This window comes from Rhineura floridana, chromosome 1 (genome assembly GCF_030035675.1).
Source record: "Rhineura floridana isolate rRhiFlo1 chromosome 1, rRhiFlo1.hap2, whole genome shotgun sequence".
Lineage (NCBI taxonomy): Eukaryota > Metazoa > Chordata > Lepidosauria > Squamata > Rhineuridae > Rhineura > Rhineura floridana.
In genome coordinates, this window is record NC_084480.1 from 83,526,615 (window position 1) to 83,544,577 (window position 17,963).

The following is a 17,963-nucleotide window of genomic DNA, read 5'->3' on the forward strand; positions in this document are numbered from 1 at the left end:
CTGGTGGTGCTGCCTAGCAGTGGGATCTTGCGAGATCTGTGCTAGAGCCGGTGAGAGAACAAATAAAACCGAGGATCCTGACTGGAGGGACCTAACAGGTGGTGGTCTGAGGTGGGATCCTCACACCATCAAATACGCAGGCAGTAGGCCTGTGAACATGAACCGGTGGTGTCCCCACTAGCAGGTGCCAGTGAAAAACCCTAAAATGGATCATTCTAAGGGGTGGGTGGGGCTGAGTTGGCCCGGGGTCTGAAGGATCATAAGTTGATCTCACTGCTGCCATGCAAGAGCATCTGACCTGATATGGGCCTGATCATGCCACAGCAATCAGTTACGGATTGGGCTTGGTCATCCTATCCTCCATTTTCTGCCACGGCTATCATGAGCAGCAGGAATGTGGATGCAGTGGTAGCCCTTCTGGTCCACAATGTCCAAGCTGCATGAGGAATACTTTGGACTGTGCCTTAAATGTGTATAATATTGCAGAGCAAAGTAGCAGCCTCATGTGGCAGCTGCTGTGGTCTGCAGTAGAAACAGCCCCCCGGTTATTCTTCCGGAACCACACTATCTGTTCCCCTGTGTGTGCCACCTAGTCAGAGATCTGTGTGACGCATCAGCTAGCCTGCTGCCCTCAGATGCAGTGGAAGATGTTGTCTCATTGCTAATAGTATTGAAGTAAGAGTCAAATGCCAGCCTGATCATCTTCTGTACATGGAATTGCAGGTGGGTGGGGATCTTGTCCTTCGCCTCAATCACCAAAATGTTTTGGACCAGCCCTGCTTAAAAGTTTAAAATGAGAAAAATGTGACTGTTCACACTGCAGATTCCAATGATCAAATCTTAGCTTAAGCATTTATATGCAAATCAGAATTTTAAAAATGGAAATTCCTAAACTTTGAATACATGTATACTTATGTATAAAGGAACTGATGGCAATATTTGCAGGGAGAACAAAGAAAAGTGAGAAATTACTACCCTTTCTGCAGATACCCATCCATCCACAATTCTTTAAGCCTGCGAAAAATCAAATATTGGTAATAGCTGCATCTCCCTTGTTTCTTTCTCCCTCTCCACAATTCTAATAACATGCATTATACTTTCCTTGCTATATGTACCTTTCATTTCACTCAAAGCCTTTAATCCTCCTCTTTTTAGATAAAATGCCACAGCCGTACCACAGTAGGTTAAGAATGATTGACAAGTGCATATAATTATGGCTTCAATACCAAAGTATGTTTTACAGTTTTTTTATATATAAAAAAGCTCAACCTTGAAAATAAAGAAGCTATGCCCTTTCTATGGGATGAAAGGATCATATCAAATTGCTTCATTTCTTTTGCAGAATGAAAGAAAAGACGTCTTAAAACAAAGAACACTTCCCTAAAGGTGGTGGGAGGAAGGCTTTTCCAATAGATAATACCACAGCAATGAGAAAATCAAACAAGGGCAAAAAATAGATTTTAGGAAATATTGCCCTTTTTAACCTCACTTGTCATTCCTTAGCCCACAGAAAGCAAAGCGGAAGAAAAATGTCATTTTATTATTCTAATCCTCATTTCCTTCATTCATCATAATTTAAATTTGCTCTATAGCTCTTTACCCAAGTTCAGCTTCCATATTAGTTTCATAAAAGCTCTGAATTTGACAAAACAGATGCAAATTCTTTGCCTAGGAATAAAATAGCTCTCTCATTCTAAAATGAGAAAGGATTCCATGTGTCATGTTCGAGTGTTATTTGTTTTTATATCGACTCCACATTTGTGATATAAAAAATAAGCACTTTATTAACAATTATATGCTGACCAATTACCTTTCTGTTGTACTTATTTTATGATAATATAATTCAGCCACCTCTAAAAAGAGAGAATGACAGTATAAACCAATATAAACATGTTTATGTGAAAGTAAGTCCCTCTGTATTCCATAGGGCTTGCTCCCTAATTTAGAATTGCAGCCTCAGCAACTGAACAAGATGACTACATTGGCTTGGAGGAATTAAACTGAGATTCTCTAAAGCAGAAAGAGAACAAACAGTGCAATTCACAGGTGCAAGGCCCAGGTGTGCATCTTACACTAATTTTCCTTTTTCTTGGAAAATTTCCTTTCCTTTTTTCTTCCAGACATCAGTTTTTCTTTATGATTATGCCCATTTGTGTGTGTGTGTGTGATCAGTGCACCTGTCATGCACAATTCATTTGGGAACAGTGCTGATCCACACACTGCTCCACATCATCCGCACACTATTCCACATCATCTGCATGGATCAACCTAAGCAACAGAGCAGACATTGCTCAAAACCAGCAGCAGACACTTTTTCTTATGCTCTGAATGCTAGGAATCTGATGTCTAAAAGCACCTGCATTATCAGTAAGAATCCAGAGAAGGGGTTGCTGATGTTGTTTTTAAATAGACTTTGCATTTGTGTTTGAGCTGAATTAAAGCCAGATGGTAAAAACTCTAAAATCAGTACTACAAACATATGTTTCAGTTAAACCTATTAAGGCAGTGATTAAAATCAAAGGTGGTCTATTTGTTTACTAAAGGCATAACTATTGATATTGTACAGTGCTTATAGGAAGTTGCCCTCCCACACAGGCTTGTTAAACTAAATTATTATGTTTTAATAATGCCAAGGCTGAAAATGCTGCCTTCTAAAGCAGGTAACCTGAGGATACACTTGCTGTCAGAGGGGATTTGTTCTTCCAAATGCTAGTTGGGGGTTAGCATAAAAAGAGGAATGGACATCAGTGCTGGCCCACTTTTACTCTAAAGGAGGTTGGTTACTGCTTATTAGCAATACTGTTCCAAGTGCAATTAAAATAAAAGTAAAGAATAGCATCAGATGCTGCTCTGCAGGTTGTGTGCTATGCATTTGAGATAAAGGGATGGAAGCAAAAATGTCAATTCCTGGGAGAAAGTATTACTTGCCCTCAAAGCAAGCCAATTTTCAAAAGTTACCCCTTCAGTTCCCTTGGTTCATAGCTCTAAGAAGGAAGGCATTTTGTGAGTTCCATGTGGAAGGTTTCTGAGGATGGGGTATTTTCTTAGGCTCAAACTTGATGTGACATTTCTCATGTGGTTTTCTCTTGTGTGACTGATTTTTCTTTAATAAATAACCGACTTTTGGGAAGGGCGACTATCAGGACTGTGGTGTGGGAAGAGGCACCTTTGACCCACTATATTCCCAGATGGAATTGCCCCTCCCACCTCTTATTTGCAAGGAGAGAAAAGCTACCACTGGGGCTTGCTACAGTAATGGCCGATGTAGTGGGAGCTACCAACACCACCATCACAGCCGCTTCTCTTGATGGTGCTAGGGTGGGGCAAGGTTGTCATGGGCCCAGCAGAATGGGGGTAGAGCGGTGAGATGGCAGAGGAGGAGGAGGAGGACTTTGAATGGACTGACGCTTCCCATGTTGAGCCATCGGGCACACAAAACTCTGAGAACTCTCTTGCTCTGGACAGTGACAGTTCCACCCCTGAAGCTCTGGTTACCCAAGAGGAGGCCCAGCCCAGTCAGGCAGTTGCCATCCTGCCTGAAGCACTTCCTTTACCCACACCTGCTCTGCCACCTCCCCAGTGCATCGCACCTCCCTCTGACAAAAAGGGTCCTGCTGAGGCACAGCAGCTACCCTCACCTCACTCATGGAGGTGCCAGCGCTGGCAAGAACCACGCGCACCAACAGCTCCCCTGTGGCGGAGCTCTCAGGTGCACACATGCTCCCAGCAGTGACACTTAGTTCACACAAGTAGGGTGCCCACCCAACCTTACTTAAGCTGAGTGAGGGGGCAAGACTGGTTGCTGTGACAACTTCTTAATGCAGTATAGTTGTGTCTAGTCAAGCCTAGGAGAGAGGACCCCAGTTCGCTGCACGTTTTTGGTGTATCCTGCTATAGCTGCTGCAGATCAAGCTATGGCTGTCCTCTGCACACCACCCCCAGACAGACGGACAAACATAAAAGGTCAATGACACCTTGCTACAGTACCTTCACTGCTATGTCAACTATCAACAGAACAACTGGATGTCTCTGCCTCTCCTCAGAGTTTGCCTATAACAATTTGGTGTATGCCTCCACCTGGTAGCCCCCTTCTTCACTAACTACAGATACCACCCTCATGCCTTTCACAACCCGACCACCACTCTGGTACACCCAGTGGTGGCAGAATACATGCAAGAAATACAGATGCTACAGGAGCAGCTGGCGAGGGTCAAGGCAGCCTACAAGTGGGCCGCTGACCAACATCGCCAGCCTAGTCCTGAAATAAGGTGGGGGATAGAGTGTGACTTTGTCTTTTTAAGACTAATTCATTCATTTACTCTATTCTTTAAATGACAGAGACCTACAACACATTGCACATGATAGAGAATCACTGCCATCTAAGCTCATCTAAATCTGCCCCACATCCTTACCTATGAAGCTACCTTTTGTAGACTTACAGATAGGAATTCTGAATTGACTTGGAACTCCATAGGTGGGTACTCTGTTGCCATGATTAAATTATATTCACTTATTTATTAAATTTATATCCCACCCTTCATCCCAAAAGGAGCCCAGGGCGGCAAACAAGTGATAAAAGCATCTTAAAAACAGTTCCAACACAGAGGCAGACTGGGATAAGGTCTCTGCTTAAAAGACTTGCTGAAAAAAGGTCTTCAGTAGGCACAGAAAAGACAAAAGAGAGGGTGCCTGTCTAATTTTTTTAAGGGAAGGGAATTCCAAAGGGTAGGTGCCACAAAACTGAAGGTCCACTTCTTATGTTGTGTGGAATGGACCTTCTGATGAGATGGTATCTGCAGGAGGCCCTCACCTGCAGAATGCAGTGATCGACTGGGTATATAAAGGGTAAGACAATCTTCCAGGTAATCCTAATCCCAAATTGAATAGGGCTTTATACACCAAAACCAGCATGTTGAATTTAGCCCAGTAACTAAAGGACAGCCAGTGCAATTCTTTCAGTAGTGGGGTAACATGTTGGCAATATCCTGCCCCAGTGAACAGTCGCACTGCGCATTTTGCATCAGCTGCAGCTTCTGGACCAACCTGAAGGACAGCCCTACATAGAGTGCATCCAGCCTGGAGGTTGCCAGTGCATGGACAACAGTGGTCAGAGTATCCTGGTCCAGAAATGGCCACAGCTGTCTTACCAGCCAAAGCTGGTAAAAGGCAGTCCTAGCCACTGAAGTAACCTGGGCCTCTAGCAACAAAGATGGACCCAGGAGCACCCCACACTATGATACTGCTCTTTCAGAGGGAGTATGGCCCCATCCAAAGCAGGCAATTGACAAATTATCTGAACTCAGAAACTACCTACCCACAGTGTCTTTTGTCTTGTTCAAATTCAGAGTCAGTTTATTGGCCCTCGGCCAGCCTACCACCAAATCCAGGCACTAGTTCAGGGCTTTGATAGCCTGTTCCAATCCAGATGTTACTGAGAAATAGAGCTGGGTATCACAAATTGCCTAATGACCACTCCCAATAGCTTCATATAGATGTTAAATAGCATTGGGAATAAGATGGTTCCCTGAGGCACCACACAGCATAACTGCCAGTGGGCCGAAAGACAATCATGGTCAATGGTATCAAAAGCCACTTAGAGATCAAGTAAGAATAAGACGGTTACACTCCCCCTGTCCTCCTGATAAAGGTTGGCCAAAGCTGAGTCAGTCTCATAACCAGGTCTGAACTCAGATTGGAATGGATCAAGATAATCTGTTTCATCCAAGAGTACTTGCAATTGCTGTGCTGCAACCCTCTCATTCACCTTTCCTAAAAAGGGAAGTAGTTATCACAAACCAATGAGTTCAGAGTGGGCTTTTTCAGGAGTTCTCAGATCACTGCCTCTTTCAGGGCAGCTAGGACCACTGCTTCCCACAAAGACATGTTGACCACACTGGATCCATTTGATCATACCTCCTTAGCAAGCTTTAATAAACCAAGAAGGGCAAGCGTTGAGAAGACACGTTGCTGGCCACATTGTCACAAGCACCTTGTTCATGTCATCAGGCCACATCAACTGATACTGATCCCAAGAAATTATAGCAGACGTTGCACTGAATACCTTCCTGGGAACCACAGTAAACATAGAGGGGGGGTCAACATTGCTATGGAGGTGAGCAACTTTACCCTCAAAGTGCCTTGCAAACAACTCACAGTGGCCTTCTGAAGGGTGGAAAACTCAAGTTCCTGGAGTAGATGTTAACAGACCATAGACAATATGACAAAACTCTATTGGATGACTACTTGAGGTTGCAATGGAGGCAGAGAAGTAGACCTTCTTCGCCGCCTCACTGCCACACAGTAGTTATGGTTATGTTATTGTTTCACTCATGCCAGTTCAGCTTCACAGCATGTCTTTCACCACGTGCATTCTAGCCGTTGTCTGGCCTGTTTCACTGCCCTTAGTTCACTAATATACCAAGGCTCCAAAGTGCCAGAGGGGGTGCTAAGGGAAAATATGTCAAGAGCCTGATACATCTCGTTGTTCCACAGCATGAAAAGGGCTTCAACAGAGTCACCTGCTCTATCTACTGGACCCCCCCCTAGTCATTCAGGAATCCAGTGAATTCCATTCATCTCTGGATCTGTTCACCCCATCTCCAAACCACCCCATCTCCAAACCACCCCTTCCTCCATCTGGAGCAAAAAAACAAACTCAGGGTATGCCCTGCCCCATATGTCTGATTGGTAACAACTTGAGATTGCCCCATGGTCATCATGGAGAAGATGAAGTCCCAAGCTGGAACACTAGAGGCAGCCCAAACATGGATAATGAAATCATCCAGGACTATCATTCTGATCTCCTCCAACACCACAGGTGAGATGGCCTCTGACAGTGCAATCAGAGAAGCTGATGAGCAGCAGGGTGAATTGTATACCAGCAGTTACCCTAGTTTACTGTCTCCTTGGCCCAATGCCAAGTGCAGGCCCTCACAGCCAACCCCAAGAGTGGTTTCCTGGTGACAGGAATTATAGGGGTGAGGACTAGGGATGTAAGAAGACATTACTTTCAATTCTGCCCTGTGTTCATCGTTTGAAGCATGTTCCAATGTTTTATGCAGTAGAATATGTTAGTATAGATTTGTATTAGATTAATTATAGTAAGTAGAGAGTGAAGGGAGGGGGTGTAAGTTGGAATGTAGATGAATGCTATGTAATGATTGGCTGGGACAATGTGGGTGGTTGGTTATAACTGCATGGATGACAGTTGACAGGAAGATAGGGCTTGGGGTAGAGAGGGTTTGAGGTTAAAGTGCGTAGACAAGCAGGGTTTTACTTGTAGTATTGGAGTCAACCTTAATTAGTGTGTGAGAAATGAAAGAACATTAATCTGTAACCACATGCTTAAGAACCTGAGTTGAAAGTATTCTTGTTTACATTCAGATCTGTTATTAAATTAAATTGGTAAGCTATAACAAAGAATACATGTTTTGGCAAAATATAAACGAAAGTTGAAACAGTAACTTATGGTGCCAGTGGAGTTTACCCTAAAGAGTAACAGGTTTAGAAAATCAACCCATGGCTGTGGTATGGGGACATAAAGATATACAGAGGGATTGATGCTTTCCTAGTGCCTGAAAAACAACAAGCAGAGGCCTTGTTTAGCTGTAGTGTATGTGTGGTAAAATGTATCCCTTCCTGCTAAAAGGTATTCAAGCAATGCCTAACCACTTTGCACGAGTTCAAATCTGCAGGACCTGATGAACTGCATCATAAAGTATTGAAGGAATTGGCTGAAGAACTCTTGGAACCACTGTCTATTATCTTTGCAAAATCATGGAGGATGGGTGATGTGCTGGATAACTGGAGGAGGGCAAATGTTGTCCCTATCTTAAAAAAGAGCAAAAAGGAGGAACCTGGGAACTACAAACCAGTCAGCCTGACATCAATCCCTGGGAAAATTCTGGAGCAGATTATAAAGCAGTCAGTCTGTAAGCATCTTGAAAACAATGCAGTGATTACTAGAAGCCAACATGGATTTATGAAGAACAAATACTGCCAGACTAATCTTATCTCATTTTTGATCAGGTAACCTCCTCGGTAGACTGTGGGAATGCTGTGCACATAATATATCTTGACATCAGCAAATCTTTTGACAAAGTGCCCCATGATATTCTGATTAGCAAACTAGCTAAATGTGAATAACTATCAGGTGGATCCACAGTTGGCTACAGAATTGTACTCAAAGAGTGCTTATCAATGGTTCCTTCTCAAAGTTGGGAGAGGTAGCAAGTGGGGTACCACGGGGTCAATTCTGGGCCCAGTGCTATACATCATTTTTATTACTGATTTGGAGGAGGAGGTGCAGAGAACACTTATCAAATTTGCAGGTAATACAAAATTGGGAAGGACGGCTAACTCCCTGAAAGACAGAAACAAAATTCAAAGGGATCTTGATAGGCTGGAGCACTGGGCTGAAACAACAGAATGAAATTTAACAGAGGTAAGTGCAAAGTTCTACACCTAAGAAAAAGAAACCAAAATGCACAGTTATAAGATGGGGAATACTTGGCACAGGAATACTATGTGCGAGAAGGATCTTGGAATTGCTGTTGATCACAAGCTGGATATGAGCCAACAGTGCAATGTGCCTGCAAAAAAGGCAAATGCTCTTTTAGGCTGCATCACTAGAAGCAGAGCTTGGAAAAGTTACTTTTTTGAACTACAACTCCCATCAGCCCAATCCAGTGGCCATGCTGGCTGGGGCTGATGGGAGTTGTAGTTTAAAAAAGTAACTTTTCCAAGCTCTGACTAGAAGTATAGTTTCCAACTTGTGTGAAGTACTAGCTCCCCTCTATTTGACACCGGTTAGGCCTCATCTTGAGTACTGCATCCAGTTCTGAACACCGCAATTTAAGAAAGATGCAGACAAACTGGAACATGTTCAGAGGAGGTCAACAAGGATGATAAGGGGATTGGAAACAAAGCCCTATTAAGAAAGACTGAAATAACTGGGCATGGGTTGGGTCTCTTCTTGAGCACTGCGTTCAGTTCTGGTCACCACACTTAAGAAGGATGCAGATAAACTGGAACAGGTTCAGAGGAGGGCAACAAAGATGTTCAGGGCACTGGAAACCAAGCCATATGAGGAGAGACTGGGAGATGTTTAGCTTTGAGAAGAGAATAGTGAGGGGAGCAGAGCTTGGAAAAGTTACTTTTTTGAACTACATCTCCCATCAGCCCCAGCCAGCATGGCCACTGGATTGGGCTGATGGGAGTTGTAGTTCAAAAAAGTAACTTTTCCAAGCTCTGGAGGGGAGATATGATAGCACTGTTCAAGTATTTGAAAGGTTGCCACAGAGAGGAGGGCCAGGATCTCTTCTGGATTGTCCCAGAGTGCAGAACACAGAATAATGGGTTCATGTTGCAGGAGCCAGATTTCAACTGACCATCAGGAAAAATATCCAAGCTGTCTGAGTGGTACAACAATGAAACCAATTACCTAGGGAGGTGGCAGGCTGTCCAACACTGGAGGCATTCAAGAGGCAGCTGGACAGCCACATGTCGGGTATGCTTTAAACTGTATTCTTGCATTGAGCAGGGGGTTGGACTCTATGGGCATATGGGCACCTTCCAACTCTACAGTTCTATGAATGGTTATTTTGAAGGGCACTGATTTGTGGTGCATTAAAACGATGCATACCATTTTTTGTTCTTATGCATTTTGAACAAGAAAAGTAGTCAAGCTGTTAATGTTCACAAGGATTTTCAAATGTCTGTCTGTATATTAAACTGTGTTCACATTGTGTCTTAAAGTGTGTGTAGAACACTATCTTATCCAATACCAGATTTTCAGGAAATGGAAAAAAAAAGATAAGCTCCAGCCCTTATATATCAGATATTAGTAATCCCACAGTAATCTTTATATAAATTTGGCTTCTGTTGGAGGCTCAGATTGCAGTACATCTGTCAGAATTTCTTGTATGATGTCTGAAAGCTATCACCTTACACAAGTCCTTTTCCCTCCATCATCATGATGCCAGAAAGCTGATATTTACTGAGATTGTTAAAAAAAACAAAAACCCTGCAGATTAAGGCTGCAATCCTACATACACTTACTTGGAAATAAATCCCAATTGAACATAGTGGGGCTTACTTCTGAGGTAGGGTTGCTATGTCTACTGTTTTTGCCCAAAGACTCCAGATTTTTGGGGTCCTCTCTGGATCTCCAAGTAACTCCCCTTAATCTCCAGACTCTCAGCTTTCATTTAAAAAAAGTTTCTAGGTGGGCTAGTTCACTAGATATACACCAAGACATCAGCCGTCCCTCCCCCACAACTTCCACTAAAGGAGCTCATAGCTGGATGCTTTAATCCCACCCTTTCAGGTATGAAGTAAATAAGAGAAGTCAGGGTTGTGATTGACATGGGATTTGTTGACCTCCACGCAGCAGCTAGACCCCATTGCAAGGTCAGAAAAGTGTTGTTTTTTCCTGCTTATCTGAAAATCTCATAAAATGAGAAAGGATATAGCTTTCAGCAGTAGCAAAAGTCTTTTCCTCTCTTGTGTGGAGGAGTCAAAAATGTTTAAATTTTCCTGGGCTGTTGAAGAGGGCAGTGTTTTGAAAACCTTCCCAATATGAAGCTTTAACCTAATACTTGCTTTTCTCGGAGTAAAGCTACAATGCTAATCCCATATACTGGGAGTAAACCCTATTGAATTCCATAGAACTTACATTTGAGTTGACATGGTTACGATTGTGCTGTAAATTAATGGGACTTTTGAGTGAACATAGCAAAGGATTATGTTTGTGTTGTAAATATTTCTCTCTGTCTCCAATCCTGTTTTTAAAGCAATTAGGCAGGGCTTATGTTGGTTATCACGGTTATGTAGAAAACTAATACTGATTTTATTTTTTTTAAAAAAAATGTTCTGCAGTGACCAACTAGTTTTGACAATAAACTATTATATGGGGTCTCCAGTGTGTGTGTGTGTGTGTGTGTGTGTGTGTGTGTGTGTGTGTGTGTGTGTGTGTGTGTGTGTGTGTATAGTATTTCCAACAACACTGTGAGGTAGGGTTGCAGACTGGAAACGGAGGCACCTCACAATAAGAAATAAATCCCTTTAAAATCCAATAACCATAAAAACAAGTATAAACACTTGCAAAACAGCTTAAAGTGGCATGAATCTGAATTTTGGGTTGTGCGAATGAAGTTGCTTATCACTTTAGGTTGCAGTTCTGTGCACGCTTCCCTGTTTGAGTAAGCCCCACTAAATACATTGGGACTTGCTTCTGAGTAAACAAACATAGGATTGTACTATAAATATCTTTACAGGTTGTGTAAATCATAAATATCTTTGACAGTCATGCTTATATAAATATTTGTTTATACTATGTCCCAATAAGTATCTGATTTCACACTATGGTTGTACATTATTATTTTCTCTAAATTTTCCTTGGGTTGGTCATGGTTCCCCTCTATTGCAGATTAGGCTGAGAGATGGTGAGAAGCCCATGGTCATGCGGTAAACTTTATAGCTCATTTCCATTTTTAAAAAATTAACTAAAATGATTTACATGCAAGCAAAGTTTATTAAGTAGATCCACACAATACATTTAAACCACATCCAACTCACATTTAAAGCAAATGACTTTCCCTAAATAAACCTGGGAAGTGTAGTTTCCACCTCACAGTTATAGTTCCCACCACCCTTAACAAACTACAGTTCCCATGATTCTGTGGTATGGTTTCTGTGTGTCCAATGTGTGTTGAATGTGTTTTAAATGAATGGTTTGATACTGCTTTAGGTATGCTGTGCATTCATTAGTGAATTGAAAAGAACAGTTTTAAAAGATACTTTTTTAAACAGCAGAAGGGCTGTAGCTCAGTGGTAGGGCATATGCTTTGCATGGAAAGGCCCATAATTCAATTTCTGGAAAAGACAATTGCCTGGATTTCTGGAGAGCCAATGCTAGTCCATGTCATCAATACTGACCTAGATGGTACCAAATGGCCTGAGTTGGTATAAGGCAGATTCCTTTTTTCCTAAAAGTGGAAAGAAACAAGCATTTGTTTCTTGCCCAATAGTGGTAAAAGAGAATTCACATACTGGGAAGTGTGGCAGCAATTGGTGTTGTTCCCAAGCTGCTGACTTTGAAGGTAGGCCAAACCATGTTTAAGATTTCTATCTTAATTTCCAATCAGAGAAATGTTTTTGTTTGAATTATATGCTAAAAGGAACTGTAGTTGATGCTTAATGTATCATGCCCGCCCCTCAGATCTCAGGGTTTGGGATACTTCTGACCTGGCAACCCTATAATCTGTGTAGATATGTGTAAGAGTGTATTGTCATTTTTAAAAGAGTGGAACAATACAGTGCTTATTGTCACAATGGTAGATATCCCTACATTGTGTCAGTTAATAATTATATGACTTTTTTTAAATTAACATTTCTTTATAGACTCCTTAGAGTTTCCTCTTCACATAATATTCCATCTGTTGAAAAACTATATCAGATTCTTTTCTTAACCACAAACTAGAACCTGGTTTGCTTGTGTAGCCCAGTCTCTCCACTGAGAAGAAAGGAGAAGAAAGAATGCATGGTATAGTAGAAAGGTTTTTAATATTTAAAATTTTGGGGAATCAGCACAGATTGTGCTTACAAAGAGTCTATGGTATTTGGAACAGAGCATCCAGTAGCGATAGGTATTTTTTAAATCTTCAGTGTTTAGACTTTGGCGTTCCCGCCTTGTGTGGGGGCATGTTTGCTGCCACCCCATTATTGAGAAGGCTCGGGAAGGTTCCTGAAGGTTTCCAAGTGGTCAAGTGGGGTCTTTTGACCAATTAGGTGTAGGGATTGAGCAGCTATAAATAAGTCCGCTCCTCCCTAAAAATTCACCTCTTTTGCCTTGCGGCACGCTTGCACTTTCGCTCCTTTGCTAGCTTGCTTCATTCCTGCATTTGCTTCCTCTCGTTGTAAAACAAAAGCAGCTTGGCTGGTACAGAGAGGGTGCCGGTTTGTGGTGGTTTTCCCTGCTTTCCTCGTTGCGTGTTCCCTTCATCTGCTCCCTCATAGATGCCTCCCCCGGCGTGTTAAGGAGTGTGTGTGTGTTTGGGGGGTGGTTCTTTATTTCTCTTCATCCCCACGCATCAGCTGTGCTGCGGGTGAATAGTTTCATGGGGTAATAGCAGGCAGGCTTTTTAAACGTGCCGCTTGCTTTTATTTTTCCTTTGCTTCCTTTTGCTCCCTGCCGGCTCCGGCCAGTTTTATATAGTTTGAGGGGCTGCTTTTCTTCCCTTTCTCTCCCTGCCCATCAGCTGTTCAGCGGGTGGATAGCACGCCCCTTTTACAACGGCAAGTGGGTGTTTTAATCCTGCCGCTTGCTCTGTGCCTCTCTGCGCTCATTTCCTCGGCTTTTGCTTTGTGTTTTGCTCCCTCTCTTTCTTTTGGTTAGTGCACAGTTCATTGCCGAGGGTTCAATAAGGTGCTTCAATTGGTGAATTTTATCTTGTTGGCTTTTAGGTTTAAGGTTTTTGTTATAATTGCTAATTGATTAATATATTAATATATATATAGCTGATATTAAATAAATAAATAGATAAGTAAATAAATACATATATAGATACATAAATAAATCATACACATTTAATTTCTTTTCATTATCAATTGCTTTCAGATAATCCCCCCAATGCTTTAACCTTTCCAACCCCCCCATTTTGGTTTGTTATTGCCTATTTTCTTTTATATGGATGTATTTATGTATATTTGTATATATGGATATCTAAAGGTTGCACAAATTCTTCATCAATTAAAATAATAATAATAATAATAATAATAATAATAATAATAATAATAATAATAATAATAATAATAATAATAATAGAAGGAGTTTTGGATAAAATGGGGAGTATTAATTATACTGACTTCTGTGGCGCAGAGTGGTAAGCGGTGGTAATGCAGCCGAAGCTCTGCTCACGACCGGAGTTCGATTCCAATGGAAGGAGGAAGTCGAATCTCCGGTAAAAGGGGTCGAGGTCTGTGATACGTCCTTCCCTGGCTCTCCCTGTCAGGTTCCTACCTGCTCGTGGTTACTGCCTGTCACTAGGCACCACCAGGGACTCCACCAGTCCGGACCGCTCTCTCTTATGGTTTCTCTCCCCGCTCTAGCACAGATCTCAACAGATCCCCCTGCTAGGCAACCACCAGTAACGTCCCAATACTAGTATTTCCAGAGACTCTGAATACAGGTATTGTTATTCTCTTCACCGCTGCCACCATTTGTTACAGTTCCCCTTCAGTCTTGGTCATTACCTTACCCTCCCTTCTGGTCTGTGAAACCCCAGCCAAGGATCAGGCCTTTGGTAAACCAAATTAAGTATTTATTACAGATAACAAAGCTAACAAGATTAACAAGATTTCTTCTTAAGGCACATAAGCATATGGTTTTACTCAATACTAATCCGAACTCCACCTCCCTCCTGGCAAACAACTCTCTAAACCCCACCAAGCAACACACTCAGTTCTCCCCCTCTGATTCCACTCTCACTCTTCCTTTTATACGTTCAGCCATTTTAAACACTCAGCCAATCATCTCGCATTCTACTGCCCATTCACTCCCCCTCCTCTTTCACTCCACTTACCATGTATCTTCTAAACAACAACACTTACCATATATACATTAATATAGGAACATCACATTCCCCCCCCCCTTAAACAACAGCAGAGTATTATTCCTGTTCCAGGATTTATACGTCGCGTTAACAAATAAAAGTCTCTATGGGGAAAATGTCTTTCTTTGTTCCTCTGTCTGGTCACGTCACTGCAGTCCCAGCCACTTGCCTGGAAAGTCCATCGGCCAGTACATTGTCCTTGCCTTTTATGAACTGGAAGTCCACTTGATAGTCCTGTAGGGCCCAGGACCACCTGTGCAGCATAGTGTTATGGTTTTTCATAGTCTGCAACCATAACAAGGCCCAATGATCCGTAGTCATTGTGAATCTTCGTCCCCACACGTATGGGCGCAACTTGTTCAGTCCCCACACGACTGCTAGGCACTCCTTCTGGACCAACGAACAGTTTTTCTCCCTCGGCGTCAGCTTGCGACTCAGGTATGCCACTGGATGTCTGGTGCCTTCTCTCTCCTGTAGCAAGACAACTCCCAGCGCGAGGTCCGACGCATCTGTAGCCACGATGAATGGTTTCTCATAGTCTGGTGCTATTAATATGGGTCCTTGGCACAAGGCTTGCTTCAGTAGATCAAAAGCCTTCTGACATTCATCCGTCCATACCACACGCTCAGAACACTTCTTCTTTGTTAATTCATGCAAGGGGGTTGCTATTTCCCCAAAATTTCTCACAAACTTCCTATAAAATCCAGCCACACCCAGAAATCCCCTTACTTGCTTTTTGGTTAAGGGGATCGGCCACGCTTGTATTGCCTCCACCTTGCTCCATAAGGGGGTGATTTTCCCACTCCCCACCTTATGTCCTAAATAGGTTACTTCCTTTAGTCCAAACTGGCATTTCTTAGCTTTTATTGTGAGGCCTGCTTTTCTTAAGGCCTCCAATACTGTTGTCAGGTGTTGGACATGCTCAGGCACCGACTTGCTAAAAATGGCCATGTCATCGATATAGGCCACTGCAAAATCTGACATGCCTTGCAACACAGTATTGATTAGCCTCTGAAATGAACTTGGTGAGTTCCTTAGTCCCATGGGTAAGGTCACAAACTCATATAACCCATCTGGTGTACTGAAGGCAGTTTTGGCTCTGGATTGCTCGTCTAGTTCCATTTGCCAAAATCCTTTACAGAGATGTAGTGTAGAGATAATGGTTGCTGCCCCCAATAACTCTAACATTGCGTCTACCCTAGGCATAGGATACACATCTGGGACAGTAATTTTATTGATTAGCAGATAATCAATGCAAAACCTGGTCGTTCCATCTTTTTTCGGAACCAGGACAATGCTTGAGGCCCAGGGACTGATGGATTCCCTGATCACTCCTAATTCCAGCATATCTTCCACCTCCTTTTTGATCTCATTCAAAACTTTCCCATTCACACGGTACAGAACAGATCTGATTGGGGCATGATCTCCAGTATCAATGGAATGTATAACTATACTGGTTCGGCCAGGTTTGTTGCTAAAGAGATTCCTATAGGTTTTCAAAACTCTCAGAATCTCTTCTTTTACTTCCTCCTTCACCTCCTCTGACCATTCCACTTGATCTACCCCTCCTTTGTCTTTGCTTTCCTGTACCAAATCTGGAAGTTCAGGCCCACTTCCCTCAGGGAATAAGGTAACTTGCAACACCTGTGCATCCCTGGTATGGTAAGGCTTCAACATATTTACATGAACCACTTTGCTTTTGTTTAATTGGTCTGTGGTGATTACATATGTCACTGTGTCAAGCCTTTCTCTGATGGTATATGGTCCTTCCCAGTTAGCCTGTAATTTGTCATGTTTCCTGGGTATGAACGCCATAACCATATCTCCCACATCATACACACGTTCCCTGGCTGTTCTGTCATACCAGTAATGTTGCTTCTGCTGAGCTTGACTCAAATTCTCTTTCACCACTTCCATCATTTGTTTCACTGGTTCACATTCACCCTTTCTCTCAGCAGGCATCCACAGTCTATATAAAATCCCATTCTCACACACAACTTGATTCCTCAGTTTGTCAGTGAAAGGAATCTGTTGGGTCAGAGCTTGTTCCTTTATCTGCTTCAAACTTATATCTTTTTGTAGCTCTTCCCTGAATTGATCTGCCTCATCATTATCAGAGACCACTTGATACAGTTTGTCTCCTTCAGCAGGCCTGCTAGTGGTTGCTATGGTGACCTGAGGCTGGTTAACAGATTCCACCCTGTTTGTTTCAGCCCCCCTTAATATGGCTTCTTTTTCTCTGCCAATTTGCTGTCTGGTCACTACATAGATCTTTCCTTGGGCGCCCATTACATCCCTTCCCAGTATTACTGGTTCTTGTTGCTGGGCATTAATGCCTACTTTATATCGGCCCTCTCGGCCTCTACAAGTCATATCCACCAGGGCCACAGGCAAACTTTCTGGTTGACCCCTCACTCCTTGGTTAGTCACAGTTTCCTGAGGTAATATTACCTCAGATTTTATTAAATCTGGCCTCAGTAATGTCTGAGCGGCACCAGTATCAAGCAATGTCCAATAATTTGCCCCTTGTACACTCACTTCCTCTCTCAGACTTGAATCAAGGTCTGTTACTTCTGTCCAGTTTATCTGGCAGAACTGAACCTTTTTCGCTGTTTCTAAAGCCTTGGGCTCTGTTTTCACTGTCCTTGTCTGAGCAGGATTACTAATGGGGTTGGCAACCTCACATTGAAAACGTAGGTGCCCTGGTCTACCACATTTGTAGCATAATTTCTCCTCACTTTTAGGGTATACAGATCCACTCTGGGGTGTCCTGTGCCCTTCAGATTTTAATGGAGGACTCATTCTCTGTGGTACCACATCCCTTCTGCCAGCGTTATATGGTCAGGGTTTAAAATCTCTTGATGTTTTCCCCACCCAGCCAGTTCTGTTGGAGGCGAAGTGATCCGCCATCTCTGCGGCCTCCTGCACCGATGTAGGGGAACGGTCTTTGACCAGGAGCCTTATTTCTGGTGGTAACTGATGGTATAATTGATCCAATATCATGAGGTTTTTCACCTCCTCCACAGACTGAGCTTTGGCACTTGTCAGCCATTTCCCAAATATGTCCATCAGTTTTGCCCCCAGCTCCACGAAAGACCTCCCTGTCTGTATCTGGCAGTTTCTGAAAAGCTTTCTAAAATAATCAGGCCCCAGTCTGAATCTTTTAAACACTGCTTCTTTGAATTCAGCATAGGTGATGGGCCTATCTGAGGGGAAATATTGGTATACCTCAGCCAATTCCCCTTTAATCAGGTTTGATAAATACTGCATGTATTTATCTTCAGGTAGCCCCCACAACTGAGCTGCTTTTTCAAAGGTGCTGAGGTAAATTTGAGGATCTTGACCAGGCTC